The sequence below is a fragment of the Hypomesus nipponensis genome, chromosome 18 (genome assembly GCF_054491055.1).
Source record: "Hypomesus nipponensis isolate SF chromosome 18, ASM5449105v1, whole genome shotgun sequence".
NCBI classification, from domain to species: Eukaryota; Metazoa; Chordata; class Actinopteri; order Osmeriformes; family Osmeridae; genus Hypomesus; species Hypomesus nipponensis.
The window spans coordinates 3097141-3124111 of NC_140378.1; the positions used below are offsets into that span (position 1 = coordinate 3097141).

Consider the following 26971-nt stretch of genomic DNA (forward strand, 5'->3'; position numbering starts at 1 on the left):
TTGTCACACAATTTCTGAAACCTGACACTCCACACCAGAACCGCACATCAAATCTGCAAAACCATACGGACATTTTTGGCCTTTGACTCGGTTTTCAATTTCATAAAACCTTTTTTTGCAAAACACAACACACAATTCTCCACGGAACACACACAATTCTAACAGGAAGCATCTTGATTTCCTTTTTCAAACACAACCAATCAAAATACCACACTAACTCCTCACATATGCAAGCACTCATTGCTTTACTCAACACCAACCAATTATGGCTTTAGAATAAACCTATAAATAGTCTAATTTGAGTCGATTGAGTGGTGGGTATAATTTGAACCTTTACTGTAGAAATTATAACAGGTATGTAACAATCTACTGTAATGTACACATGTTCTAATGTACACATAATAGCTGTTTCAGCACAACACATGGTATACTATACACATACATATATTTTAGCACCCATGCATCAGTTGACTGCAGTGCACTGCATGATTGGTCACAGTCTGGTGGATTACTGTATCATACTGTATAACAGTGCAGTGACTGTAAGAAGACATTCTGACACTATTGTAGAAAATAGTATATATAACAGTATGCTACAGTTTATGGCACACACACACACCATACAGTAATCACCTTTTTTATAAATCAGGTTTGGTTTCTGTCCTACTACATTCTTTCTTTCGTACTATGTAATACTGTATTCACAACCACGAAAGCTTACAAAAATAAAATACGTTTGGTTTCAATCTTGTTTTCGTGTTTACCATTAATTTTTCCACATCTCTGCCATTAACAAAATGTACATAGGAGCTCATGAAAGAAAAGTTTAAGGTTTTGAATAACTGTGTGTATATGATATATCCAAAAATGTAATACTATGGCAAAGGTGTTTGAAACGTCAGACAAATGTTTGCTTTTGAAACATGTTTGTAATTTTTTGAATGCAGTGTTAAATTTCGCAAGAGATGCAAGGCATTTAGCATTTTGTGCGTGCAATTCTTGGATTTGTGTGTAAAGTTTTGAAAAAAAGAGGAAAAGTTACAGTTTCACAATTGTTACAGTTTCACAATTGCTAAAACACATTTCTTGAAACAGTCACCCATTTTCTCAAAACTGTAAACACTAAACCACATCTTCAAGCACCATTTACAAAACATCTGAATCCTCTTGCAAAATGACTCTTTCGTTTTACCTGTGCTTAAAATCAAACACTGCTCTCAAATCATAAACAAAGTGATCAAAATGATACATGATCAAGAAGTCAGTAAACAACACACCAAAGAATAGAAAACACTTTGTTCAAAACATATAGTTCTCAAAATAATTTACAGTTTTTCACGATTGCTAAAACACATTTCTTGAAACAGTCAACCATTTTCTCAAAACTGTAAACACAAAACCAAATATTCAAACTCAATTTCCAAAACCTTCGACTCTTCTGGCAAAATCAAACACTTGCTCCTATACTATGTAACCTGTGCTCAAAATCAAACAATGCTATCAGATCATAAACGCAACCAATCAATGTATAAACACTATGGAGCAATCATTAGACACAAAACAAAAAGATGAAAAACACAGCATCCAGGACATGTAGTTACATGTAAAGAAGAATTTGTTTATGTTTACATAGTGAATGAATTTACTGTAGTAATAAAGAAAATGGATTTGGGATTTTGAAACACTGGGTTTTGGTGTTTCAACACCCATTGACACTTCCCTGATGTATGACTATGCTCAGCCTGTGTTCTGCACCTCTCTTTCGCCAACCGTCTCTGGAGGAGGGGATCCCTCACTGAATTTCTCATCCCAAGGGAGTTTTTCCTTGTCACGCTTGAAGCTCGAGGTGCAGTTCTATGGGCGTATGTGAAGCCCTTTGTGACATTGCTTGTAAAAAGGGCTATACAAATACTGTGCATTTGATTTGAAAATATTACAGTAACCATCACAACTTAGTACTGTCAACAAAGAAAATACCCTCTAGTGTGCTAGATCCGGCGTAGAAAACACTCCACACCTTTGTTACCACAGGCCAATTCCATTGCCTGTAGGAAATGTACCCTGGTATATTGGTTTCAGTCATAGACCTTCTACTGCCATGCAGAGAAAAAAATTATTCAATTGAGTTGAGAAAAGGGCTGTATGGTGGAAGGCAAACATTTACAGTAAAAAACTGTTGAACTATTCTCGTACACGGACACCAGTGAAAGCACACATTGTCCCAAACCAGCAGTAGAAACAAGTGTGAACAATTTTGAGTCATTGTGTCTTACAGATGACAACTGTGTTGTAGTTGTGTTTACCGTTTGCCGCCTGTGTTTACCATTTTGCAGCACAAGCGCATCACAGTGCAAGATGTGTTTAGTGAATGAGAATGTGTTTAGAGCTCATCATTTGAAACCAGTGAAATCAATTTTGAGTAGTTGTGTCTAGTCAATGACATGTTTTCTATATTTGTATTTGAGTGTTGCCATTTGTGTTTACCAGTATGGATGACATGTGCATTAGAGTGCAGAATGTGTTTTGAGAATGAGAATGTGTTTAGAGTTTTGTTGAAAAGTCTAAATGAGATCTGCAAATTGTGTTTCACCATGTGAAATGGTTTAAGGTATTGACAACAGACTGCACAATTAGCTACATGAGTTCAGGCAACTGAGAACTTTGTTCAGCCAATGGGTTTTAGCGTTTTAGCAATTAAGAATAACACGTTTTTCTCAAAACAATAACGGCTTTCTCAAAACTGAAAACCTCACACACAAAATGATAAACCTGACTCTCCCTTAGCAAGATGACTTTTCCCAGTAACTGTTCACAGAATGGAACTTGTGTTCTCATTTGGTACACACAGCCATATTTTCAAATGACACACATACCACCACGCCCCCCCCCCCCTCCCCACAAAAATGAGTTCGGCATCACACGTCTGGTTCCTGTCTGGCCAGTGGGCCTCATCCACATCACAGGCGATGTTCTCACTGTCCAAGCAGCGTTGGAAGAAACGCTGTGAGTGGCGCATGAAGGCCTCAGTCACATCGCCATAAACCACCTGTCACAGCCAAAGCCGTGCCCCCCTGCTTTTGGTTTGGCACTGCCCTAGTGTTTCCCTGTCATTGTCTTCACCTGTATCGTTCTCGTTAGCTTCATTGTGTCCACCTGTGTGTCGTTTGGTTCGTGTATTTAGGTTCCTGTTTTGTGTTCAGTCTTTGTCTTGTCCCTACTACCCATGTCATGTGAGTACCCTTTCTGTGTCCCTGGCTTTTTCATGATTAAACCCTTTGTTTTCGAAATGGCTGCATACTCTCGTGCATTTGGGTCCTACCCCTCCACTCACCCTGACACCACCTCCATGGCCTGGAGCAGTGGGACCCGTCCCTGTGGGTTACGTCCATATACCTTCCAACTCCAAGCTGAAAAGAACTCCTCCATGGGATTCAGGAAAGGGAGAATAAGGTGGAAGGTAAATAACGGAAAAACGTGGGTTGTTCTGGAACCACTCACGCACTTGAGCAGCCCGGTGGAAGCTCACATTGTCCCAGATGACGTGATCGATCCGCTGTGGGTCATCTATCTGGCCAGGTGGTACCAGCGGGTCACGCAGGCCATCCAGGAAGGCAATGAGACAGGCAGTGTTATAGGCCCCTAGGTGGGCATGACGGTGCAGGATCCCATGGTGGTTCATTGCAGGACAGTGATGTTCCCACCATGCTGGCCGTAGACCTCAATGGTGCGCTGGTTAATGACATTTCTGCCCTGGCACCTCCTCTTCACCAGGTTGAATCCAACCTCACGAATGAATGTATTCATATAGCTCATTATCAAATCAAATCAAATGTATTTGTATAGCACTTTTTACACACAAGCATGTCACAGAGGGCTTCACATACGCCCATAGAACTGCCCCTCAACCAACCTAAACCCTCAAGGAAGACAAGGAAAAACTCCCAACGGGAGAAAAAATGGAAGAAACCTTGGGAGGAGCAATTCAGAGAGGGATCCCCTCCTCCAGAGACGGTTGGCAAGAGAGAGGAGCAGAACACAAGCTAAACATAGTCATACAGTGTCAATGGGTTTTGAAACACCAAAAATCCATTGTTCGGCTTTATAGACGTTGGATGGGACCTGGAAACTCGCTGTTGGCCGTCATGGAGGCTGGTTTCCGGTTGACGACCTGGTCCAGCGTTGGTAGACCAACGACCAGGCAGGTCCTAGGTCCACATTAGCTGTGTCATGCTCCTGGATCCGCTGGAACAGACAGCATGAGAATGCAAGTTATAGTATGGACACAGGTCAACACAGTGGGCTCCAGTGAGACACTGTAGAAAAGGAACAATACATGCATGTGTCAGTGCTGAATGTATGAGACTTACAAGCACAAACTCTTGCCGTAACTCCTTGGTATGGTCTGTTCCGGTCGAGTAGGACCCTGTACACTTGTTTCATCCGCATGGCATTCCTGCAGAGAACACGGTCCAGTGTAGAGAGGCTGACGGTCTGGATGTTTCTGAATGTGGTTTGGTCAACCAGGATCCTGGTTTGTATCTGTCGAGTGTGATAGTGTTATTTTCACGAACCATACTCACAATGTCAGTCTCCTGTTCGGCTGTGAAAGTGCATGTTCTTTCTCCACGTTGTGCTTCTCTCAGTCCTAAAAAATACAAATACTGAGTGCACACTTTATTCTAATGATATGCAGTTCAGCACACAAGGCAAATAGATTTCATACCTGTTCTCCATTCTAAAGGTTCCAATGATGGCAGCAACTGTGAAGCGGCTGAGATTAGGTTGGACCCTCAAGGCCCTTTTTATGCTGTAGTCCTGATTGCAAATTGCTCACCAGACCTGAATGTTTAGAGATTTGAATAGTGTGTTGTAGGTTGATGCTTTGAGATTTTACTTGTGAAGTGTGTGAACTGAACACTGTGTGTAGTGTTTTGACAACAAGGTGATGTGTAATTGACATCAGAGTGTAAACAAGAACAGTCAGTCTGATGCAGATAAGGGAGTGTGAAGTAGTCCCAAATTAGGTCGAGCGAAAGATACATGAAGTGAAGGTTGTGAAAATTATGCCAAATTTTAACTTTTTGTGTCTTAAGAATTGTGGAAAAACTGTTAAATAAAAATGTGTTAGCAGTTGAAAAAAAACTAAATGTTCACAAAATGGAACTTTTTGTGAATATTTTGAAATGATACATACCATTAATTGAGTACACACAACTAAGCATTTGCTGCACACTACAGAGCATTAACAGCACATTGAAGTGCAAAGTTGAAAACACAATTATAGATTAAGTACACACCATATGAATGACAATGGCCGGGTTTCCCAAATGACTCTGGAGAATGAGCCATTTCTCCTTTTGTAAAATGTTTCAGTGTAGACTTACTTTTTTTATAGTCAAACATAAAACAACACACAAATGTGCAGCAAAATTACAGTACTGTAAACCGGCCTGCTCACCCCCGCCCCCCTTCACAAAAAATAATTAGGTATCACGCCTCCGGTTCCTGTCTGGCCAGGTGGCCTCATCCACACCACAGGCAATGTTGTCCCTGTCCGAGCAGTGTTGGAAGAAAAGCCTCGAGCGGCGCATGAAGCCCTGACAGGCCTCAACAGTTAGTCACCACAAACCTCCTCCATGGTCTGGAGCAGTGGGACCCGGCCCTGTGGGTTATGTCCATATACCTTCCAACTCCAAGCTGAAAATAACTCCTCCATGGTTGGACCCTCTGGCCACCCTCCCTCATGCTCAAACCATGGTTGAACACATGGTCAACCAGAGTGGCCCAAATCTCATTAGAGATGACTGTTCTCCTTCTTTCTCCTCCTCCTTCTTTCCTTGCCCTTCTCTTCTTCCCCCCTGTCCTCCATCTCCTCCATCTCCTCCTTGTCCTCCTCCTCTCACTCTCCCTCTCTTTCTCTAGTTGTCGATCTCTTCGCAGTTCTTCATTGTTCACCAAACAAAACAGAGGCTCAAGGCACTTTTATGCTGCAGTCCTGATTGCAAATTGCGCAAAAGACTTGAAAGTATATACTTGAAATATGTGACTTATCACTGTATTTATAATACGCTTATTCCGCACACTAGGACTACACCACACAATGCCGTATTTCTTGCTGCTGCAAGATCGTTCCCTGAGGAGGGATCACATCTTCCTTGACCATACCGATTTATTTACAACGTCGATTATGATGTAGCCTATGACGTAAGTTGGCCTAGCCCCTACTTCGCTCATACTAACACGTGCTGGGTTGAAAAATGAATAGGCCTTTTATAAGAATCACATCCAAATCGAATGACATTATCAGTGTTAGGTGTAATGCATTACAATGTAACGCGTTACAGTAGTCAGACTACTTTTGTTGGGTAACGAGTAACTTAACGCGTTACTTATTTAATTGAATGAATCCGTTTACTAGTTCCTTGTTCAAACAAGTAATGCGTTGCTTAATTTAGTCTTTTGGTTGAGAGCACTCAGCATGTAGCTCAAAGTCTAGGAAAGTTGAGGCTACTTTTCGCTAGGTACCTAAGAAAACGTCTTAATCTGCTAGACAGGTGGGTTCCCCTTCGTTCTTTTGGTGCGCAGTCTCACAAGCCCAATTTACCCGGCGTCATGGAGCCGACCCGCTATAGTTATTTAAGACTTGCATGTACAGGCCTACATAATGTCACATTAAATAATGTATTGAACTCGAGCTTGTGTGATGTGTTGCTGTATCGTTCAGTGGTTTTGGATTATATTATAGTAAGTAAAATAGTCTGGTTCATTACATAAGTGAACAGCATTTTGCTACCATCTACCTAGCTATAGCTTAGCTTCGTTTTGCTCCTAGATTCAAACCTAGCCCTTGTAGAGCTAGCTAACTACTAGACTTCAGCCTGACATTTTACAACATTATTTATTGATTAAAGAGTTTCTTGATTGAAGAACTTCATGTAAATATTGCTTTTCATTATAGTGGATTATTACCTTGATCCGTCTTGCCAGGGCTGTACTGTAAATGTTAACATGGATGTTGTTTTATTAACATTTTTCAACTGCCCCTTTACTGTATGCCATCTACCCTTTCCTTTACTGTGCCTTCCAATATTTTTGTAAGGACTCAAACTCTAACTCAAACCCTAACACAACACTATGTAATTACCTAACAATACCTAAGTACATGCAATGGTTTTACAACAGATGTTGCTATGTAGTTGCATGTTAGTCAATATCACTTGTTTTCATGTTCAATTAAATTTAAAGCATTCATATGAGCAAGTAAGATCATGTTTAATATGTAGACAAAACTTTAAGACACTTCTTCTGTTCATTCAGCTGGAGACTCAACTCAACCCTCAACCAGCCAGTTCTCCATCCTTACATGCGGCTTCAACAGAGACCAAGGGGATGTGTTTGTGGCCCAGAAGATAAGTGGATTGTGACTTCATTTTCATTGACTCTTCTGATGAGTACACCTCAGATGATGAATATCCAGACAATACCTCTGCCGCCGTCCTCACAGCGCATTGGTTAGCTAAGCAGACGGCATCCAATTCTTCTGAATATTCTGCTGCGGTTCATCAGGAGTCCAGAAGCCAGTCCATGACCTCTACCTGTCCTCCACAACAGCCAGACATAGCTGCCTCAACTTACCCTGGGAGAAGCACTTACATCAGCCCCCCACAGCCAGCTGACATATCTTCCAGATCGAGCAACTGTAGCTACCCTGGATTTAGTAGCTCTTGTGACCCTGGAACTAGCACCTCTACCTACCCAGGACCTAACTACTCTAGTGACCCTGGAACTAGTAACTCTAGCTACCCAGGACTTAGCTACTATAGCAAACCAGGAACTAGCACCACTAGTTACCCAGGACCTAGCTACTCTAGCAACCCCGGAACTAGCACCGCTAGTTACCCAGGACATATCTACTCTAGCAACCCCGGAACTAGCACCGCTAGCTACCCAGGACCTAGCTACTCTTGCAATCGTGGAACTAGCACCTCTATCGACCCAGGACTCAGCTACTGTAGGACTCAGCTACTGTAGTGATCCTGGACCCATCAACTCTAGCTTCCCTGGAACGATTACCTCTAGCTACCCAGGACCTAGCTACTCCAGTGACCTTGGACCCAGTAACTCTAGCTACTCTGGACGTAGCAACTGTAGCTACCCTGGATTTAGTAGCTCTAGTGACCCTGGAACTAGCACCTCTACCTACCCAGGCCCTAACTACTCCAGCCACCCTGGAACAAGCACCGTAACTTACCCAGGATCTGGATACTCTAGCAACCCTGGAATTAGCACCTCTATCTACCCAGGACCTAGCAAACCTGGAACTAGTACCGCTAGTTTCGCAGGACCTAGCTATTCTAGCAATCCCGGAACTAGCACAGCTAGCTACCCAGGACTTAGCTACTCGAGTGATCCTGGACCCATCGACTCTACCTTCCCTGGAACTATCACCTCTAGCTACCCAGGACCTAGCTACTCTAGCAACCCTGAAACAAGCACCTCTAGCTACCCAGGACTGAAATACTCCAGCCACCCTGGAACTAGCACCGCTAGCTACCCAGGACCTAGCTACTCTAGTGACCTTGGACCCAGTTACTCTAGCTACCCTGGACCTAGCAACGATAGCTACCCTGGATTTAGTAGTTCTAGCTACCCTGAATTTAGTTCGTACAATGGGCCTAGCATGCCACTACATCCTCCACCACATCCGGGTTACATGCACCCGGATCCTAGCTTCATGATGAGCCTGGCTCTTAAAGACTATCATATTCCTGGTCTGCCAATCTGCCCTCCACAGCCTCCTGATGTCTAGATGGGCCTTGGTGTAAACTCCCATATCTGCCTCCCACAGCAGGCTTGTGCTAGCTCCAACGGGTACTAGCTCTAGCCTCACCTTGTGTTCTCCACTGGAGGCTAGCACCACGACTACCTGCCTTCCACTGGTTTCCAGGCCTGTCATCATCAATGATGTGGAGATGATCTCCCCTCCGGCTAGCCCGAGGATCACTGATCTTTTTGATGAGGTGGAGGACATGGAGGTGGACTATGACTTCCCCAGCAGCAGCAGCACAGAGACTGCTGCAACACTCCTCCCCTCTGCATCTACTGCTGCAGCACACATGGCCCTCCACCAAGGATCTCTTGCCAGCCACATCTTTCCCAAACCCAGCTTAATAGCAGCGGGGCGTTGCGTTCCCTCCAAGAGACGTACGTAACACTTCTATTGACAGAACTGAGCCACCACCATTCTTTCATTTTCTGAAATTATTTTGTTACTCTAAAGCCTTAAAAAATATCAGACATGAAATATTCCATATTTCCATAGTTGAACTTAATTAGAGTGATTGTCCGAGATATGGTGACAAATGTAACTGCCAGACGTGAGTACTGTGCAATAACATCTTTTCAGAAGAGTATGTGATGACCCCATGAATTGCCAGGACAATTTGTTGACTTTTTGATACTTTTGTTATTGTTATAAAAACTCTGAAGTTCATGTAGGTCACTTTATTTCATGCACGTGTTTGTCCAAATATTAGAGACTCAATATTCTATATATGCTGTAATATAAATGTCATGCAATGACTTGGGTAGGCTAGGTGTTACTGTGTGTGGTGTGCTACTGGGTCAAATATTGAGTACCCTACTTTCACAGGGGAACAAACGCACACACACACACACACACAATCTGAAACCAGAGAAAGTGGTTGGATTATGAAGACAAGCAAAATTAGACAGGGAGAAGGTGAGTAAAGAGAGAGTGATGACGAAATGGCGTTGTACTCTTGTGCTTTTGGGTCCAACCCCTCCACTCTCACCCTGACAGAAGGACAAGACCAAAGAAGGACCCAGCAGAGAGTTTTCGCAACCCTTTTCTAGGACACGCCTTGCCTTGGATGGGCCCAGGAGCCAGAGGAAGGCCCACCCCAAGTCAATGGTTCCTACCTCGAACTCAGCCTCATTCCTGCCCTGTGCCCCAGCCTCGTTCCTGCCCTGTGCCCCAGCCTCGGTCCTGCCCTGAGGTCTGGCCACAGCCTCCACCACCCGAGGACTTCTAGCCGTCTCCTCCTCCGCCTGAGGACTTCTGGCTGCCGCCTGCCACTGTGCCCGCGCTCCCAGACGCCTCCTCGTCCGGGCTCCCAAGCACCACCGTGCTGCCTCCTGGGTTGTGCACGGCCTCTCCATCTCCTGTTCCCGTCCTGCCCCTGGTCCTGCTTTGTGGGATGTCCGGTGACGTTCCTTGAGACGGGGGTATTGTCACGGCTATACGATAGTTATAGTATCGACACAGATAGGTCAACACAGTGGGCTACAGTGAGACACTGTAGAAAAGGAACAATATTGGATTACAGGTACAATACATGCATGTGTCAGTGCTAAATGTATGAGACTTACAACACACTCGCTGTAACTCCTTGATGTGGTCTGTGTTCTGGTCAAATGGGACCTTGTACACTTGTTTCATACGCATGGCATTCCTGCAGAGAACACGGTCCAGTGTAGAGAGGCTGCCCGTCTGGATGTTTCTGAATGTGGCATGGTCAGCCAGGATCCTGGATTGTATCTGTCGGTGTGATAGTGTTGTTTTTTTTCACAAACCATACTCACAATGTCAGTCTCCTGTTCGGCTGTGAAAGTGCATGTTCTTTCTCGACGTTGTGCTTCTCCTTTCAGTCCTGAAAAATACAAATACTGAGTGCACACTTTATTTTATTGATATGCAGTATTTCAGTACACAAGGCAAATAGATTTCAAACCTGTTCTCCATTCTAAAGGTTCCAATGATGCCAGCAACTGTGTATCGGTTGACTGAACATTGTGTATTGTGTTTTGACAACAAGGTGGTATTGACATCAAAGTGTATAGCCAACGCAGACAGATGTTGTGCTAACTGTGTCAAGAGTTTAGGAAACTTGTTAACAGTTGAAAAAATTGTCATAGCGATTGTAAAATACTGTAACTTGTGCTCAAAATCAAACAATGCTTTCAGATCATAAACACAACAAATCAATATATAAACTATTGGTGGGCTGTTATCGGCGTTAACGTGAGACTCTTAACGGCGATATTTATTTTAAAAATATCGGCGTTAATCTATTCTCTAAGTTGGGTTGGAAGCTGGGTCTATACTAGGCAAGCTATGGTGACTTTCAACTTGATATTTTAGCGCGGATGTATACCTCACCGAATTGCACTGTAGGGGGCGAGAACGAGTCTTCGAACGTGTGTGTATGCCTCCTGTATGAAATTACCACATCAAACGTGACATGCTAACATGGATGCAGCTATGAAGCTGCCGGGTTTGCTTCAAGGAAAATGTTCCCAATGCTTCCCAATGGAAACCTCATACTGGTTGTTTGCACCTTGTGCTATGCGGAATTAGTTTACTGTAGGAGTTCTTCCAGTCTTAAATACCACTTAAACGCAAAGCACCCCTTAGCTCAATGGTTCACAACCGGGGGTATGCGTACCCCTGGGGGTACGTGGAGGCAGTCCAGGAGGTACGTGAGATTTATCATAAGTATCTTAAATAACGTCGTTAAGAGTCTCACGTTAACGCCGATAACGGCCCACCAATATCTTTAAAAGATATCTGAAAAATTGGCATCCATTCAAAAATCCTTAAAATAAGTTATTATTCGGCTTTTCAGAATGTTCCAAAAAGTTCTGTTGATTTGTATGGGCCATATGTGGGTTAAATGTCTGCGTTCGCAGGTCTGTAATTTTTGCCAGTGACCCCTTAACCAATGATATGTGCTTTGAGCTTAAGTTGTCATACGTATCTAGCAGTTTTTAGAAATAAATCGGTGATTAGACAGCAAAGATATTAAGGCGGGAATCATGGGAATTTTGAAGTTTGGCTAGCAACAGCAGCTAGGCTAGCTTAGCACAATTTACCCAGGTCAGCTTCTCCACCGTGCAGGGCTCTAGTCTAAGATCAAATGGTCGTATTTGGCATTGTTACTGACAATGATCGCTTCCAGCAAACTTCTTTTGAATTAGCCATTTCCCAATAAATAAATGTCAAACTTATTTACGTTTTTTGGGGGCCTATTTTCAATTACCAGATGGTACTGTTTCAATCGCTTTTCTATATAATACTGCCGGTGACATCGTTGTTAGAATAGCTTGTTTCAAGGGGGTTCAGCTTGTTTCAAAGGTGGTGGTGATGACACTGTACCCAGCTAACAAAATGACGTCCCCAGGACGTCCCTTGTTTGCTGGGTAGCTAGATAGCCTAGCTTATATGGACATTAAACCAACAGGTTAATACCACTCACAGATTGGCTACCCACCTTTCTTGGTAAAACTGGGTTACTGATTGAAACCCCTTCCTTTGTCTATCTTCTCGTTCTTTTTTCTTTGCTCTTTTCCGAAACCTTGATTTGTGTTTACGGCCCGACATTCTAGCGACTAGCGCATCTGCAACTAAACACTGTTACCGATAAGTGCGCTAAGGCAGGATCAAACCATTTCATGCAGATACAGGGGATGGTCGGTCAATATGTATGTTTACTTTTTGGTCAATAGGGATATTTAACCTTTATTGCAAAACACAAGTAAAAACACAGAGATCATTCATTGTATTATTATACTTTAAATGTATTATATACTTGATGATGGTTTATATAATATAATTTGATATTACTTTTTGACTATTTTGGGGCAGAATCGTACTAACTTTTCCCCCCTATACTGCGCCCCTGCTTGTCCCCACCAACATTTGAAAACGACAAAATCGTCCCCACCAATATTTTAGCGAATTGTGCTGCTATTTGGATCAATTCCAACGGGCAGGACGCGACAGTACAAGAAATGCCTAATTTGATTGGCTGAAAACCAGAAAGGGGAGGGTTATCTGACACGCGACACGCACGGGAAGAAGCACATTCTACTTTGCTTGCTTGCACTTCCTGACAAGCTAGCGGGTGTGTCGGCGACAACGGTACAGCTAACTTACCAGGGCTGTCTGCCAACAATACATACATAAAGGCCAGAGTAACACATTTTTATATTCTCTTTGCCCTTCAGCATGTACATGTTTGCCCCTTTTTGTGGTTTGTAGATCAAATATGCCTCCACCCAAGAAGAAGAAAAGGGACATAAGAACTTTTTTCAAAAAGCAGAGTGTAAGTCAGGCTAAATAACTAGCCACACTAGCAGTGGTAGTGACCAGGCTTTCAAATGCAGATTCTGCTGTGGAAAAAGTATTAACTGGTGATATTATATTTACCCAGGATATTGTTACAGCTAAACCTAGCGTCTGTAGCTAATCTTTCAACCAAGGTTAGGATTCTAGGACGAATTCACAGTTGATGGACTGTCACTCCACTGCTTGACAGGTGCTGGAAAAACCAGTTGGCAATGTGAATAAGTTAACACTGTTGGTTGCAAATATAATGAATCATTATTTGATTATTAACGTCCAAATAACACTGTATACAATATAGTATGAGGGTTAAACTTGCTAGCCATAGGATAGGCTACAAAATGAATGAACCATTTTGTATGCAGGAAAGACAGTCAAAACACTCCAGATGTAGAGCAGGCTGAGGAAACAGCATCAGGGCTTCAGGTGAGGTTCTAATTAGTAAAATTGACCATTTATTTGGAGTGATCAGCATTGATGTTTGTTTTAGGATGCTCAACCAATCATATTTATTCAAGCATGGATTATTTTTTAGGAAACTCAGCAAAGATGCTGTAGGGCAGGATGAGGGAGAAGCAGCTGGACCTTCAGGGCTTAAGGTGAGGTCTTTATTTATGAACTATTAATTATCAAGCATCAAGCATGAAAGTTTTAGGATGTTAAGAAAATTACGACCTTAGGTTAATTTACTTGGTCATGAAGTAGGGGGTGGGGGAAATCATGCATGTTAAAAGGTGGGTTCCACAAAACCCCTTTATATTGCAATTACTCTGAAATATAAACATGATGCGTTGAATGCATACTATAATATGTGTGCATTTGATTCATTAGTCCATTATTTAATTACATATAGGAAACTCAGACATCTTGTGAAGATGTCATAGAGCAGGTTGAGGGAGCGGCAGATGGACCAGGGTTTCAGGTGAGATTCTGTGATGAGATACTACTATTGATTAGTAGCAAATTCTTCAATATAAATATAGTCAACTTGTTATGTTAAAGTGAAGTGAATTATTATTGAGTATAATTGGATATCAGGGTGGATAAAAACCAGGGTAAATTTTTGTCTGCTCTTCAGGAGACAGTCAGTGAGAGCAACTGTGATCCTCAAGCAAGTCAGTGTAGGGTCCTGGACATGGAAATTTGCCATACCAGACAGATCCAAAATTCATAAAAGTACAGAAACTTTGAAACAAGACTTTAAGGTTTCAGGCAAAGTGGTTTAGTCAATATCCATGGGTGCATTATAGTCCTACATTGCAGAACGTTCTGTGTTTTGAGTGTGTCAAAGCATACACCATCAAAAAGGTAGACTCCCTGGGAATTGAACCTATTCAACTCCCTCATCAAAGAAATCCCCCCAAAAGATTCACTGGCGGGGCTTGTCAGCATAAGGCAAAAACACCAGAGGAATTATTCATGGCGTGGCAAGAGGGTGGCAGGAGATTTTGAGGGGTGGCACCCCAGTCGCAGAAGTATATATGCTGAGTTAATTGCAGAAATATTAATCAATGTTTATTTGGAATCAATTTTTATTTGGAATGCCCCCCAAATTAAGACATTCTGTTGAATCTCGAATATAAAACTGATTTCACCTCGGTCACAGTCGGCGCAGTGGGGAGGGTGGTTGGAGTCGTCTAGTGCTGTATTCACTTGCAGTCGGATATTAGCAGGCCCAAAATTCGCGCGCGAATTACGTTTTACGAAAACCCGTGGAATTTCAAATAGAATGCATTTGTCTGAGGCAAAATTAGCCTATTAAGAAGCTTGTCAACTCATTATGTCTGTATTCTTTTCGAAATGTTTAACCTGTAAACAAAGACCATTTCCACGAGTGTAGGTAGTAGCCTAGGTCTGTGATAGCAATAAAAGGAAGTCTGTCAACCCTAAAACTGATACAGTAGCTAGCGTTTACGTTAGACTATAGCCAATATTAAAACGTTAGTCAAAAATGCTCAGATTCAGCCCTGAAGAATTGACACGGAAACACTTATCAACCAAAATTACAGGAATAGACAGGGACAGTGAGTATTCAGGCGATCTCTATGCGAATGGATCAATACTCTGCAAAGTCTTTCAACATTCAATCGACCATAGCCTATTCCGCGTCAAACTGTTATGGAACATCTTCGGTCGCTCCAACAAAAGAACAGGAAGGCAATCGTAATTCCGCAGTTTTTTAGTCTGAATAACATGTAACATGCAGAACATGTAAAAACATCAGCAGATTTTTTTGGGCTTGTATAGAAATTCGCTCTCGCAAATGTACGAGTGGGTAGGGGGGGTTGAGTCGTGTAGTGCTGCATTCACTTGCAGTGGGATATTAGAAATTCGCTGAGGCAAATGTCCAACTCGGCGGAGTGGGGAGGGGGGGTGGAGTCGTCTCATGCTGCATTCGCTTGCAGTTGGATATCAGAAATTCGCTCTCGCAAATGTCAGATGAACCACAACTTTTCTTTGTTTTCAAAGCTGCCAAACGGGGTGGCAGCTGGGGTGGTAAGGCTATTTTTAGGGTGGCAGTTGCCAGCCCATGCCACCCCGGTAGATCCGCCCCTGAGAGGAATACTATAGAATATAATTTTTCAAAGTTTTGGACAGTTTGGACAGTCAATTCAAGGAACGGTTTAACCAACCAGACTTACAGAAACTGAAACAGATTGAGAATGTTCTCCTCACTGGGCAGATGGACAATGTGATTGTACAGTATCCAATAATAAAGAGGGATATTTTGAAGGTTCAGCTACCAATGTTTCTTTCAAAGCATACAATCACGTCAATTGATGAAGCTGCATGCTTTCTGAAAGCAATGCCAAGTTAGGTGAGAGGCTTATTTGATGAGGTTGAGAAGCTTGCTAGGTCGTTGTTGGTCGTCCCTGTGGCCTCAGCTGAAGCTGAACAAAGCTTCAGTGCACTGACAAGACTGAAAACTTGGTTACGGTCAACTATGTCTCAGCAGCGCCTTAATAACTTAACTGTATGCCATGTGCATCAAGAGGCCCTTGACAAAGTGGATCTTAATGATGTAGGCCAACAGTTTATATCTGTAAATGACAGACGTAGGCATCTGTTTGGAAAGTTTAGATAAAAGGAAGGAATCAAGAAAATGCAGGAAATTTGAAGTAGCCATAATGGAGTTATAAGTTTGGGTGCCAAAGATGTTTTTTGGTTTATTATTTTGCTCCACAAGGCTACTAACATACATAGTAAATTATGTTTGTTAATAAGTGGTTGTTCAGCATTTCACATTCCCATGTATTAACATGAGCGTGAGTATATTATTCGAGGTACTGGAGGGCAAATAGTGTTTATAAGAAAATATAGAAAAGGGTTATTTTATGTATTTATTTTGATTGTTTTGCTCCAAAAGTTCTGAAAGCACTTTCTTGTAACTGTAGTTTTGTTAGTGTAAAAACTAATGTACATAATACACTAATGTACATAATAATTTATGATAATAAACCATTTTGTTGTTCAGCATTACAGTCTCATCATCACAGTCTCTTTTTTTGGAGAGTGCATTTTTTAGATTATACAGTTATGATAGATCTTTAGGGATAGTATACAGAATGGCATCTCGATTTGCGGTCCCGGGAGGGGGGGGGGTTTGATGGGTGGATGTCCCCACCAAGTCTGAGACCAAACCTTGCATGCAAGGACTCAAAGCGCGTATTAAAAAAGACCAACCCGACGTGAAGTGGACTCACTGTGTCATACACAGGGAAGCATTGGCGTCAAAGAGAATGAGCCCTGTGTTACATGACGTTTTGAACAACTGCATCAAAATGATCAACTTCATAAAGTCAAGGCCACGTAACTTCGACGCCTCTGTGAAAACATGGGGGCTGAACACACACAACTGCTGCTGCACACAGAATTGCGCTGGCTCTCTCTCTCTCGAGGGAAAATACTCAACCAGCTGTTGGAATTATTGAGCTGATTATTATCTGATTATTCAGCACAGATCTCCCCATGCCACCTTGTTCCAGGACACAGACTGGCATGCCAAGGTTTGCTACCTGGCAGATGTATTCAACAAACTGATGTCTCTGCAGGGAAAAGACACCAGCATTTTAAAACTGTATGACAAGGTGGGTGGCTTCCTGAAGAAAGCAGAGCTGTGGAGAAGAGCCTCTGAACAGGGGGATTTCACCTGCTTTCCTCAGGTGGATGATTTCCTCTCTAGTGGGAATGTGGACAGAGCTTCAGTCAAGTTGCTCATCTTTGGACATTTGACTAACTTGATTGAACATTTCCATTCCTACTTTCCTGATATGGAGGAGAAATCTATACAGCTGGATTGGGTGAGAAACCCATTTCACTTGTCAGAAACAAACAGAAGCAATCTACCTGTCACTGATCAGGAAACACTCCTGGCAGTGTCATCAGACTGTGGCCTCCAGATGAAGTGTCCACATCCACACTCACACAGTTTTGGGTGTGTGTGAAGCAGGAGCACCCTGACCTGGGACAGAAAGCTTTGGAGCAGCTTCTACCCTTTGCCTCCACATATTTATGTGAGGCCTCCTTCTCTGCAATGACTGTGATCAAAACAAAGCTGAGAAACAGACTGTGCCTGGAGGAAAGCTTGATCACAGCCGTTGCCTCCCTGCCACCAAGACTGACAAAGCTTCTCAGTGAAGCACAAGCATAAGTTTCTCACAAAAACTGCAATGCAACAATGTTCAGTGTTGACAGTTTAATACATCAGACAATGATAGTGTAACAGAGTTAAAAATGCACTTTGTTTATTTGTAATTCCAACTTTTATTTGTGAATTAATTGTATTCACCGTAATTTTTATCATTTTTTTCACGTGTAAGTGAGCCTAACTGCACTCAGTCTCTTCTGTGCCTGCTAAGCTTCCGTAGGAAGCAAATAAATCTGAAAACCCACCCATTGTGCCTGTCCATGGCCTGAATACATCCGTTACAATGGATGACATCTTATTTTCTACCACAAATGCTCTGCGCTGGTGAGGGGGAACATGTTTGAAAAAATATGTCACAGGGGTTATATCACTGAAAAAAGGTTGAGAACCACTGCCTTAGGTAATGCGTAAGATTCCGGGTCAAGCACATATGTAGCGCAGGGGAAGAGTCGTCGTGAAACTACTGTTTGAGTGCAACCGAGGCAAGCCCGTCAGCACAGCCCTATCAGCCAAACTAATTTATCTCCTCGCTCACCTGGCTTGAGAAACCCGTTCTCAAAGACTTACTTTTAGTCATTATTTGGGAAGCACACATTCAGAATGCCTTCGGTGGAATTCAAATAAGACATTTAAATCTAGATTCATCAATATTAACGCCAAGATTACAGTGAGATTAATCTAGATTAAAACAAATTATCTATGCCCACCAGTAAATTGAAAAAATGGTCATAGCAATTGTAAAATACTGTAACTTGTGTTCAAAATCAAACAATGTTTTCAGATCAGAAACACAGAAAATCAATATATAAACACTATGGAGCAATCATTAGACACAACACAAAAAAATTGAGAACACAGCATCCTGGGCATGTAGTTACATGTAAAGACAATGGATTTTGAATCTTGAAGCACTGGATTTGGTGTTTCAACACCCATTGACACTTTCCCAATGAATGACAATGCTCAGCCTGCACCTCTCTTTTGCCAACCGTCTCTGGAGAAGGGGATCCCTCACTGAATTGCTCCTCCCAAGGTATCTTCCATTTTTTCTCCTCTAATGAATTTTTCTGGGAGTTTTTCGTTGTCTTCCTTGAGGGTTGAGATAAGCTGAGGAGTAGTTCTATCGGTGAATGTGAAGCCCTCTGTGACATTGTTTGTAAAAAAGGGCTATACACATACTGTCAATTTTATTTTAAAATATTACAGTAACCATTTAGTACTGTCATCAAAGAACAAAGAAAACGGGATAACGTGGTGTGCTTAATCCAGCCTTGAAAACACTCCACACCTATGTCACCACAGGCCAATTCCATTGCATCTAGGAAATAGGTTTAGGTCATAAACCCTCCACTATCATCCAGAGAAAAATGATTCATGCAATTGGGTTGAGAAAAGGGCTGTATGGTGGAAGGCAAAAATGTACTGTAAAAAATACTGGTTGGTGTTGAACAATTTTGAGTCATTGTGTTTTACAGGTGACAACTGTGTTGTAGTTGTGTTTACTATCTGCCGCCTGTGTTTACCATTTTGCAGCTCTGTGCATCACAGTGCAAAAAAAATGTTGTGACTGAGAATGTGTCTAGAGTTTTGCCATAATTGCATTTGACCAATGGGTTTAGGCCACTGAACCCTGATTTGGAGAATGGGGTTTAATGTTTTAGCAATTGTGAAAAACTGTATTTGAGGGCTTTGTGTGTATTTTGAATGCAAAGTTTGGTTTCTATGACAGATAATATGGTTTTGACCACAGTGTTTGATTTTGTGTCAGAAGTCAAGGGTTTGGCCAAAACAGTGTAAGTATGAAGACGTCTGTAGAGTTTGGAGAAAACACAGTACCCATTCAAGAAATGTGTCTTAGCAATTGAGAAAAACTGTAAACATGCATTTTGACATGGGTCGATAGACACTAAAGTTGTCCTATTATGATGTCAGCGGAATTGGCTATGAACCAATTGAGACAAAAAAGAAAGAACGAGATCGCGAATACAAGCGGCCGAAATGAGCTTTCTCCGTAGGGTGTCCGGGCTCTCCCTTAGAGATAGGGTGAGAAGCTCGGTCATCCGGGAGGGGCTCAGAGTAGAACCGCTGCTCCTCCGCGTCGAGAGGAGCCAGCTGAGGTGGCTCGGGCATCTGATTAGGATGCCTCCTGGACGCCTCCCTGGTGAGGTGTTCCGGGCACGTCCCACTGGGAAGAGGCCCCGGGGAAGACCCAGGACACGCTGGAGGGACTATGTCACTCGGCTGGCCTGGGAACGCCTCAGGGTCCCCCAGGAAGAGGTGGTGGAAGTGGCCGGGGAGAGGGAAGCCTGGGCCTCCCTGCTTAGGTCGTTGCCCCCGCGACCCGATCCCCGGACAAGCGGTAGATGACGACGACGACGACCAATTGAGACAATGGAAGCATTACGGATTATGTTTCAACATTCCAAAAAATGTATACAAGAAATCAAAACGCAAAAAAGAAATCAGATCTACATCATGCAAGACAAGAAATACAACCATTATCAGGATGAATCCAAGTACAGTTAGGAATCAAGTTAACTACCTTGGTGAGTAACTACACACATTTTGTTTGGATGAAAAAGGTATAACATTCTTGTTAAAGTAAAACATAAACATTAGAATAAAGTAACTATTTTCATAAAATTGACAAATTAGTGTCAGTGTGTTTAAAACTTAGCACCAAACTGAGAGTGGACATTAAGTTTCTCATTATGTTTGTTGAAAGTTTTGCACAGAACTGAGACAGTGATAAGGTTCAGAGGATAACTTGTCAGTTTGGATGAAGTTCATAAAAAAAAAAATATATATATACTGCTCTCTGAAAAATTCATGTAAAAAGGTTTGGAGGTGTGAAGGTTACATTACCTACCAAACCACATAACAATACCATAAATAACAACATTGTAGTTACATAGCAACTGCTATGTAGATACATTTCAGTCCAATCCTGTTAACTGATAGATATGTTATTCCACAAAAGCATCCTTGTTTTGGGGATGCTGGGCTTTCCAGGGCAAGTACTGTAAATGTTAACATTGATGTTGTTTTATTAACATTTACTGCCCCTTTACTGTATAAAAGCCACCTTCCCTTTTCCTTTACTGGTACAAGTACATGCAGTGGTTTACAATAGATGTTGCTATGTAGCTGCATGTTAGTCAATATCACGTGTTTTCATGTTCAATTCAATCTAAAAGTGAGATCATGTTTAGTATGTAGACGAAACCTTAAGACACTTCTTCTGTTCATTCAGCTGGAGACTCAACTCAACCCTCAACCAGCCAGTTCTCCATCCTTACATGCGGCTTCAACAGAGACCAAGGGGATGTGTTTGTGGCCCAGAAGATAAGTGGATTGTGACTTCATTTTCATTGACTCTTCTGATGAGTACACCTCAGATGATGAATATCCAGACAATACCTCTGCCGCCGTCCTCACAGCGGATTGGTTGGCTAAGCAGACGGAATCCAATTCTTCTGAATATTCTGCTGCGGTTCATCAGGAGTCCAGAAGCCAGTCCATGACCTCTACCTGTCCTTCACAACAGCCAGACACAGCTGCCTCAACTTACCCTGGGAGAAGCACTCACATCAGCCCCCCACAGCCAGCTGACATATCTTCCAGATCGAGCAACTGTAGCTACCCTGGATTTAGTAGCTCTAGTGACCCTGGAACTAGCACCTCTACTTACCCAGGACTTAGCTACTCTCGTGATCCTGGAACTAGTCACTCTAGCTACCCTGCAACGATTACCTCTAGTTACCCAGGACCTAGCTATTCTAGCAACCCTGGAACTAGCACTACCCAGGACCTAACTTCTCCTGCCACCCTGGAATGAGCACCGCTAGCTACCCAGGACCTAGCTACTCTAGAGACCTTGGACCCAGTTACTATAGCTACCCTGGACCTAGCAACAGTAGACACCCTGGATTTAGTCATTCTAGCTACCCTGAATTTAGTTCCTACAATGGGCCTAGCATGCCACTACATCCTCCACCACATCCTGGCTACATGCACCCTGATCCTAGCTTTATGATAGGCCCTTGTTCCTTTACTCTAAAGACTATCATATTCCTGGTCTGCCAATCTGCCCTCTACAGCCTCCTGATGTCTATATGGGCCTTGGTGTAAACTCCCATATCTGCCTCCCACAGCAGGCTTGTGCTAGCTCCAACGGCTACTACCCTAGCTCTAGCCTCACCTTGTGCTCTCCACTGGAGGCTTGCACCACAAACTGCCCTTGGACAAGCACGACTACCTGCCTTCCACTGGTCTCCAGGCCTGTCATCATCAATGATGAGGAGATGATCTCCCCTCCGGCTAGCCCGAGGATCACTGATCTTTTTGATGAGGTGGAGGACATGGAGGTGGACTATGACTTCCCCAGCAGCAGCAGCACACAGACTGCTGCAACACTCCTCCCCTCTGCATCTACTGCTGCAGCACACATGGCCCTCCGCCAAGGTTCTCTTGCCAGCCACATCTTTCCCAACCCCAGCTGCAATGTCCTGAGTGGCATCCAGAACCACTCTGGAGCCAAGGCCAGAAAGAGAGGCTGGGAGACCACTGTGAACCCCCATGGACAAGCAGAGGCCGAGCCCATCCCCAAGAAGAGGAGGAGGATGGACAAGGTTGTTCGTCCTCGTGTGCTACGGAGGGCACGCTGAGACACTGTCACGTTTCCCGTTTCCTCTTTGAGGCGGAGGAAGGTTTCCCCTTTAGCCTTCTATTGACAGAACTGAGCCACCACCATTTTTTCATTTTCTGAAATTATTTCTTTACTCTAAAGCATTATAAAACATCAGACATTAAATATTCCATATTTCTATAGTTTATTAGAGTGATTGTTTGGGATATGGTGACAAATGAAAATGCTAGACTTGAGTACTGTGCATGAACATCTTTTCAGAAGAATATGTGATGAAAAGACCCCCTGAATTGCCTGGACAATTTGTTGACTTTTTGATTCTTTTGTTATTGTTATAAAAACTAAGAAGTTCATGTGGGCCACTTTGTTTCTTTATTACAAGCAAGTGTTTGTCCAAATATTACAAGCTCAATATTCAATATATACTGTAATATAAGTGTCATACGACATATGAGTATGATAGGCTAGGTGTTAGTGTATGTGGTGTGCTGCTGGGTCTAATTCAAGTCGAATATTGAGTATCCGACTTTCACAGGGGAACAAACACACACACACACACACACACACACACACATACAATCTGAAACCAGAGAAAGTGGTTGGATTATGAAGACAAGCAAAATGAGACTGGGAGAAGGTGAGTAAAGAGAGGAGAGTGAGTGATGACAGCAGAGAATGTGGGTAGAGAGTGAATGAGAGGGAGAGCAATGAGCTGCCGTACATGTGTGTGTGTGTGCGCAGGGCCGGGGCAAGCACCTTCGCACCCCTAGGCAAGAGCCCCCCCCCCGGGGGCGCAAATCGGGGAGGCGCCACCCCGTCTCAGCGCCCTCTGCTGGTGCTGCGGGACTGTTAATTAGTGGACACACGTATTTGGCGCCCCCCTCTTCATGGCGCCCTAAGCAGGTGCTTAGTTCGCCTATAGCAAACGCCGGCGTGTGTGTGTGTGAGTTTACATGTGAGCAGGACACAAAACAGAAACGCATACAGTAGAACTTTCATCTCACCCACTCTCCTCCTCACCTGTTCTCCCTCCCTCCCCTGCATTCCCTCCCCTGCATTCCCTCCTTCCCTCTACTGTCAACCTTCTATCCTGGTCCCTGTGTGTGCTTAACAGGTTGGTTAACTGGCCCAGCTGGAAACTGATCCAACAGCTATACTGACACACACACACACACAACTGGGAGAGGAGAGCTGCACTATTAAGTATTCTGGATGGAGTTTCATGTTCATTTCATAGTGCACAGGCTGGTTGTCATAGTAACAGTCCCGGGGTGAGGGATGTTGCGGGGGTTTTCAAACAAGTCTGTGATGTGGTCAATCGGCCTTTATTACAAGAGCAGCCATCGACACACACACACAAACACACACGCACTCAAACATAAGCATACATGCACGCAGATAGACAGTTTTACAGATCCATTAAAAGTTTACAATCCCTCAGCACGTGTGGATTGCGCTGGTTAGTGTTCAAGTCACTGTGGCAATAAGGAGAAGACAACCCAGACGGCTGAGGGGTCAGAGGTGGTGAAAGGTCATGACCTCCAGACATTCCCTTACGCCTGGATGTAAGGACTGGGTTTGTCATGCGTGCATAGAAACACACTTTTGTGTGGCTGTTGTTGTTGGAACAGCCACACAAAGAATTCAGTTTTATTCAAAATCCTGTGTACCCTAAACCATAACTTTAACCTTGACCTTAACTTCTGCCCAAAAATCTAACCTGAATGTTAAACCTAACTGTAGCTCCGAACCCTAAAACTCCTGATTCTAACCCTCAATGTAATTCTTCCTCTCAAACTAATTGTAACCCTGAACCCCTTTGAAAAAAAAAAGCACCCAAAAAATCCCACAAACACAAATCTGATTCAGGGGGCTGTCAGACATGCAAGACAAGATGGATACACCCACTGTCGATCCATGAGCGCTCACACACACAGGAGTGCCAACTCATCATAGGTAAGTCTTCCTGTCTTCCCTGAAGAGCCTTGTATAAACACACACACACAGACAGATGCTATCACCAAGACATTGTTCACTGGAGAGGATAGGGAGTGGTGAGGGGCTAGGGTGTGTGCGATAGAGAGGCTGTAAGGAGTAGGGAGGGCATGGTGTGTAGGCAGCAGGGAGTAGGAAATAGGAAGCAGGGAGCAGGAGAATGGTGACACAACCGCCCAACACACAGGGACAATCACACCTTCTGGTCCCATTGCAGAACAGGAACTGTAGAACACTCTGCATTGAAACGCTATCCTTCCCCCTCCCTCCATCCCTCCCTCCTTCCTCTCTTCCTACAGGACTTAATCACAGTTTAGCAGATGTCAGACTTGATTTATTTTTCTTTCCTTCCATCTGGGCTGTAAACGAAAAGGTCTGCCTCAGGGGTCTCTCTTTCACACACACGCACGCACACACACATTTATACAACACCAAGGCACAAGATGATGTGCACATACAAAGCAAAATACATACTTAAAAAGTTATCTTCATCATTTTCCAGCCGCAAGAAACGAAACGAATGAGGTAACAAAGCTGCAGGGTTTGAAAAGCTAATCCTGCTGGATAATTCAAGCCACCTTGCTTGATGGCCTGAGAGGGCACTTCCTCTGCCAGGTTGGCAGTGTTACAGCAGAAGGGCAGTTCACCCTTGTCTCAGCATTTTGTTGTCTCTGTGCTGTCAGCAAAGCTCACCACCCAGTTTCTAAAGTAGCCTGTGTGCCGCACACACACACAGTACAGAAGGTGCAGGAAGGACGTGATCAGTTAAAGAGGTGTCAGCATAGTCGATGTTGAGACTGTCTGTTCGTCTGTCTGTCTTTTGTCTAGCTGGCTGGTGGGGAGACTGCCTGACTGGCTGGTTTAGCAGACACTTTACATTTAGCAAACACTTTACATTTAGCAGACACTTTACATTTAGCCATCCATAGACGGGTGACAGAGAGGTGCAGAACACAGGCTAAACAGCCACACATCATAACAGTGTCAATGGATGTTGAAACACGGAAATCCAACGTTCAACTCGGTTCAGAGTTGGCACATGTCAGCATAAGCAGTGGTAGCCACAGGGCTGGGGGCGTGTGATCGATTGGACAGGAAGGGAAAGGACCAGAAACTCCCTGTTGTCCATCAAATGAGCAGGCCGATGTCCACTTGCGACCAGGTCAAACGTTGGCCGACCGGCGACCAGGCAGCTCAGCTGTTGACAGCTCAACCCCACACACCACAGGGGAGGTGTGGAGGGGGGGACGGAGAGAAGAGAGCAGGAATCAGAGAATACAAAGGAGCAACAAACAGTAACAGTAAGGGTGAGATCCCCACCAGAAAGGATTGGAACATAAAATCTGTTCCAGGGAAGAGAAACTAAATAAGAATGCCCTGTCCCCCATTGTCTCCAACTAGCAACAGAAACAATAACAGTAACACACAAGTTCAGGTTAACTTAATTTGTAAATCAAATGATATGATACCTATGCTGCCATAAATAATTAGATGCTTCATTTGTGATTTAAAGTTATATTGTACATATACGGACATAAACAAACACTTTAGGTTGTCTTTATTTGTAACAAAGAAAAACTAACAACACAAGCACACACACAAACTAATCCACGCTAATCCGCTGAGAGATTTTTGTAGGATTGGAGTAGGACTTTAAATCAACTGTAGCTTGGATTGGGAGCCAGTGTAGGCAGGCGAGAGTAAAATGTCATATGGTCGTATATTCTGGTTCTGGTCCAGAACATTTTGCAGTCACTTTTCATTTAGCAGACACTTTTTAGCAGACACTTTCATCCAAATAAAATGTACAAATGGTGCATGCAGTAAGTGCAGCTGAAAATCAAGAACTGGAAGGATCGAAAAACATGTCAGAATCAAATGCCACGTTGTTCTCCTACTTCTCATCTTCCTCCTCCTCCTCTTCCTCTCTGAAGGGCCCCCATCTGAGGCAGGGCCCCAGCAGAGAAAAAGAGCGGGAGGGAGGAGAAGGAGGGAGAGGTGAATGAGCGAGAGGCCTTCCTACCTAGTGGATCTCTGCTCCGTGGTGGACGTTTCAGACTTCTGAGAACGCAGGAACATTCCACGCACACGCACACAGAACACACACTTGAACAAGTGACATTCCACGCTTTGAAGGTCTCACCAAAGACTGTCACTGAATGGCAGCTCATACTGCCTCTCTCTGTTTCTGTTTCCCTCTTTCTCTCTCTCTTTCATACTCATGGGAGAATCACATCGACTTTGAAAAAACAGCCGGAATGAAAGAAAGAGGGCCATGCAGCTGAAGAGAAGGGGGGAAAAGAACAAAAACATGCGAGAGAATATTGAAAAGAGTTGACAGAGACTATGGAGCTAGTATACTTCCTGCTGCTGTTGAAGTGACTGCTCAGTATGAAGAGGCGACCGTGGGTCCCACACACTAACACACACACAGACACACACAGACAGACAAACACATTGTTCAGGAGAGCCCTGTCACAGGCAGGTCTTCCTGTAGAAAGCGGATGCTCTTTTCTAACCCTAACTAGTTCGC

The 26971-nt window shown here is 43.5% G+C and overlaps 2 long non-coding RNA genes across 10 annotated transcripts; one reads left to right on the forward strand and one right to left on the reverse strand.

The window, feature by feature from the left end:
- LOC146250867 (uncharacterized) lies at positions 1 to 12451 on the reverse strand. 7 transcript variants are annotated; one of them, XR_014732095.1, is made up of 5 exons: positions 12294 to 12451; positions 10606 to 10673; positions 4581 to 10475; positions 4368 to 4453; positions 1 to 4242 (listed from the first exon to the last, which is right to left on the reverse strand). It is a non-coding gene; the product is annotated as an uncharacterized LOC146250867 (long non-coding RNA). The 7 variants fall into 7 exon arrangements; XR_014732096.1 differs by having other exon boundaries at positions 4581 to 10523; XR_014732093.1 differs by having other exon boundaries at positions 4581 to 10236; positions 10393 to 10673.
- Positions 11218 to 22747, forward strand: LOC146250868 (uncharacterized). 3 transcript variants are annotated; one of them, XR_014732099.1, is made up of 6 exons: positions 12565 to 12943; positions 13064 to 13127; positions 13513 to 13573; positions 13683 to 13746; positions 14001 to 14069; positions 14226 to 22747. It is a non-coding gene; the product is annotated as an uncharacterized LOC146250868 (long non-coding RNA). The 3 variants fall into 3 exon arrangements; XR_014732100.1 differs by lacking the exon at positions 12565 to 12943 and adding an exon at positions 11218 to 11498 and having other exon boundaries at positions 14001 to 22747; XR_014732098.1 differs by having other exon boundaries at positions 14001 to 22747.
- Positions 22748 to 26971: the final 4224 nt, after the last annotated feature.